Source organism: Camelus bactrianus, chromosome 23, assembly GCF_048773025.1.
Source record: "Camelus bactrianus isolate YW-2024 breed Bactrian camel chromosome 23, ASM4877302v1, whole genome shotgun sequence".
Taxonomy (NCBI): Eukaryota; Metazoa; Chordata; class Mammalia; order Artiodactyla; family Camelidae; genus Camelus; species Camelus bactrianus.
Window position 1 is genome coordinate 6,235,304 of NC_133561.1, and position 4,889 is coordinate 6,240,192.

Sequence of the window (4,889 nt, forward strand, 5' to 3'; positions counted from 1 at the left end):
AAATGTTTGCTCACCTATTTGGGAAGTCCGGGAGACAGCTGGCTTTGGGTATAGCTGGGAACCCTGGCTTACGTGATCCTGGAGGTTTCTCGCTCTCAGTCTCTCCTCTCTGTTTATTTCTGTTCATGTTAGCACCTCAGCCTCTTTCTCTTCTCATCTAGAGAGGTTACCTCCACGTGACTTGGGAAGATGGCCAGTTAAACAGCCTTAAATTCAAATCTTCCCACAACCGGTGAAGGCAAAGAAGAAACGCACCTCATCTGCACTAGCACAGCAGTCACGTGGAAGGCTCTGATCGCGGCCCGTGGGGGGCTTGTGCTCATCTCAGAATGAATCACTGTTGCTCGAGGTAGGGGAGACCCTGCTTGGCCTGACAGGGTCCTTTGCTCACACTGTGCCAGCGTCTCGTGACAGCAGGGAGCTCTTTGTCTCAAAGAAGAGGGGTGGGCTATCAGCGCAAGTTGAGCGGATACAACCGCAGTTACCGTGTTTCCCCTTGTGGGGAGGAAAAGCGGAGGTGGGTCTGCTTTGTTTTCCTTACACGCTTGACTTGATAACCATATTCAATCTTAGCTCCTCAAAACGACGGTGGGGACTCTTTCAATGTGTACTGATTTTTAAGTTAGTGCTTGGCAGAGTGTTTGGCAATTGGCAGTCACACACACGTACAATATTATGAGAATGCATTGTGAATAATGCTTCTGGTTGAGTTTTTCATTCATTCATTCTTACCCTCAGTAATCTCTATCTAGTACCTAGTATAGACCATATATAGAAAAAAAAGTCACTCTGCTCTCATCAGATTTATACGGTAATGCAAGAGAAAGACAATCAGAGCTCCACACACTAGCACAGACAATTAGAAATTGTTTTAAATGTTGCTGGGTTGTTTGACAGGAGTGGACCTCTGGGTTATACTGGCATAGCAGAGAGGCGCTCTCCCAAGCTGCATTTGGGTGGAGGCTTCAGTGACGAATAGGAACTAACCAGTTAAGAGTCATAGGGATGATCTTCCAGAGAGAAGCAGCAGCTTGTGTGAAGGGCCTGAATTGGGGGAAGAAAAATACTGAATCAAATCTATTACATCGGCTGGAAGAGAGTGAGAGGCATAAAATTTGAGGCAAAAGATGAAGTGGGAGATCATGCAAGGCCTTACGGCCTGGACGGAGGTTAATGTTTTAATCCTACATACGGTGGGGCGCCCTGAAGGGTTTAAATCCAGGCAATGATACAATTTTATTTTTGTCAACAAAAATCATTATGGTTCGTTCATCCATCTATTTATTTAGGCTGCAGATTATGGAGCTAGGGAGCAAGACTGCCTGGGCTCAACGTCTACTTCTGCCACCTCCTACTTGTGTGACCCAGGACAGGTTTCCTAACCCCTGTGCCTCAGTCTCCTTATCTATAAAATGGGGATAGCAATAGTAGTTACCTCATAGATTTGTCATGTGAATTAAATGAGTTAAACATCTATATAAAGGTCAGAAAGGTACTTGGAGTGTGGTAATTGTTATCTAAGTGCTTGCTGTTATTATTGTTGTTGTTATTAAATATACATTTATAAGCGGCTCCTGTGTGCCAGGCCTTGAGGAGGTATAAAATGGACTTTACAAAGAGTGGGAGTGCTTTCTCATGAGAGCACTGATCGCAAGGTTGTCAGACATATTGGGCGTTATTTTGAGGTGAGTGATCATGATTTACAGGGCTCCCAGCCTGCTTACACATTTACGATTATCTAGGCTACTGTCAAAGGATTTCAGAGTTGGACAGACCTGGGTTTCACCTCTGGCTTTGCCTCTTACTAACCAAGGGTCTCCATTCAGTACGTCTCAGTATGTCCTTGTCTGTCATATGGGACATTAAAAGCACCGATCTCATGCATCATGCTACGTGAAGTAAGTCAGACAGAGGAAGACAAATACTGTACAACAGCACTTATATGTGGAGTCTAAAAAAGACAGTCTAGTGACTATAATAGAAAAGAAGCAGATTCACAGACAGAGAGGACAAACCAGTGGTTACAAGTGAGGAGGGACAATTTAGGGGTAGGGAATGAAAAAGGGGGTTATTATAGATTATATGAAATTATGTATGTGAAACTTTTAAAAAATGTAAAGTACTATAGGATTTAAAGAATTTTTCATTCAAGAAAAAAGCACCTACCTCATAGTGTCATTATAAAGAATAAACAAAATTACATATGTCTGTATTTATGTATGTATGTATGTGAAGTTTTTGGCTGCATGGTAATTACTCTGTAAATGATATTATTCGTCCTAAGTTAAGAAGTGGTGATAGTGATATAAATTTTTCTCTCTCTTTTTTTAAGTTTGTTTTTATATTTTTACTTAAAAATTTTTTTAATTTTATTTTTATTGAAGTGTAGTTGATTTACAATGTTACTCTCAGGTGCAGAGCAAGCAATTCAGTTATACATATATATGCATAGTGGCATATAGTGGGGTTTGTGTTTTTTTTTTCTGATGCAAGCTTCTATGCTTAATTTATGTCTTTCTGGCACAGGCTCTGAGTTATTGAAAAATTGGATTCAATGTTAGCTGCTTAAAATAGACCCCAAAGAGGAAGAATATACACAATTCTTATTGTAGTTATTTTTAGATAAGGGAGTAGAAAAAGCAGAATAAGATTAAGGAGATATTTATATGTTTTACTAAAAATACTTACGGAAATTTTAAATCACTGATGGTGAAAACATGTTTACAAGTTATTCCTATGTTAAAAATAATTGTGGAGAAGAAGAAAATAAAATAGTGACATACCGTCAAAATATTTTCTTACCTGGCCAAAAATGAACATTTCTAAAACTTGCATGTGTGGCTTTAAATGTTATCCTCCTCTTTTGTTATTTATAAGGAAACATACATTTGGTGGATTTTATAAAACACAAATGTTTGTTCCTTAAAAGGCGAAGTCTGATTTGAATATCTCTGTCTGCCACTTTCAAGCCTGTCTTCAAATCTGCCCTTCGAATTTCTTTTCCTCTTGTCTCTAACCAGACATACTCTGCATTTGCTAGAGACAGATGGATTTAATTTTTATTATGATCTAACACAAATGGAAAGTGAAATATGAAAAGGATATTTCCATTTATGAAGCCATAAGTTAACATTAACTCTAGCTTTATGATGTTTAACTTTGAGATATCCTGCCAAAACACAATTGATTGATAGGGTTGAAATTAAAACCACTAATGGGATGCCTCAGTCTATAAATCAGGATTATGGAGCTAAGGTCGTTCTTTTTATTGCTCTTTGTGGGAAGGAAAAGTAGGTAAACAAACTGAAAGGAGTCTGTGGGCCTGGGTGCCCTGCGGGGACACACACGGAAGACAATGACCCGAGGAGTCTGTAAGCCTGTGGTAGAGGGAAAGCAACCACTCAAGAGACAGACTAGGGGGCAAGTGCCTGCACATAAACTGACTATCGGACGGAGACAAGAACAACACTGACAAAAAGGAGATCATGCAAAGGGAAAGTGAATTACAAGGTGAAACTCCCAGCAATAATCCTGCAATTTCTCTGCAGTCCACAAGCCAGAGCACGATCCTCATTCTTTCCTTGCAAAAACTGTCAACATGATCTACTAAGGGTTTTTTTTCTCAGTATCAAAAAATGGGAGAATAAGGTTTCACTTGGTAAAAATTTTCCCTAGAGCCAGCTCTGTGAAGACATATATCCCATCAAGAAAAGAGATTTATTTGTGTGCACCTTGCATTTCAGGCTCCAAATGATTCTCCTAAAAATACAAACGTGAAAACTAGATCTTTGGCATAAAACTTTTAGAAGAAGGATATACTGTGTCTCTCTTAAAATAAAAGATTTATTCCAATCTGGCAGAGAACAAATGCTTTGTTATTAAATTTAGTTCCTTTTCCACCTCCGTACTTTCTCCTAGACCAGTGGAATTTCCTCTAACTCTCTGATTTCTCTATTGTTTTTTTTTTTCCTGTGTTTTTGCTCTGCTGATTTTTCCTTTTTCTATTTTCAGTGTCCAGTGAAACTGGACAACTCTAGTCCAGTGGGTCCCTGAACTTAAACTTTCTTTCATGAATGAGAAACTAAAAAAACAACAACAACAACAACAACAACAACAACAAAAAAACCTAGGGGCCACCAACATGAGATTATTTTTTGTTTTGCTAATAACAGACATCAAAAAACAATTTAAAAAATTGAATAGATTTAGTTTTATACAAAATTCACTACATCATGCTTATTTCTCTTATTGCTCCTTAGACCAGTGAAAAATTTATTACTGACTGACCCCAATCTGGGGACTCACTTTGGATGTACTGCTCTAATCCACAGGACTGAGTCCAAAGGACCTGAAGCCTCAGGTTAGGAACAGAGTTGGTGCTCTGTCTCCTTGGTTCTATGATGACAAAAAATTAACATTAAAAATCTTTTAAGATTGTATGTAACTGTATGACTGAAACATGACGCTGCACACCAGAAACTGACACACTTTGACTATACTTAATTAAAACAAACCAACCAACTTTTTAAGATTGTGCTTACCTCTTTGTTGAAGGAAAACGTGGTCTTCAATGACTCTTCATCATGTTAGGATGAAGGCTCCACTTTTGAAGATGACTTGTGTTTTCCTTATCTGGTTCCCGTCTAATGTTACAGCCTCTCTTCCTATCACTTAATAACCCCCTCCCTGGGTGAGTCTCCACACCCATCCATCCAAGATCCAGTCCAACTGGGTTGTCAGATAGTTTGTGCTTTAACATGTGGTTTTCTCTCTGAGAGACTTTGGGTTAAAACCCAATTCAAAGCCAAATCCGGGGGAGAACCTTTCTAGATACCCCCAGGTGGAGCTAGGGACTTCCTCCTCTGTACCCTCATGAATGTATGCTGTGT

At 39.2% G+C, this 4,889-nt stretch overlaps 1 long non-coding RNA gene across 1 annotated transcript; it reads right to left on the reverse strand.

Moving 5' to 3' along the window:
- Nucleotides 1-850: 850 nt before the first annotated feature.
- Nucleotides 851-4,660, reverse strand: LOC123614003 (uncharacterized). The gene is made up of 2 exons (XR_006721462.2): nt 4,542-4,660; nt 851-1,044 (listed from the first exon to the last, which is right to left on the reverse strand). It is a non-coding gene; the product is annotated as an uncharacterized LOC123614003 (long non-coding RNA).
- Between the last annotated feature and the right edge of the window lie 229 nt (nt 4,661-4,889).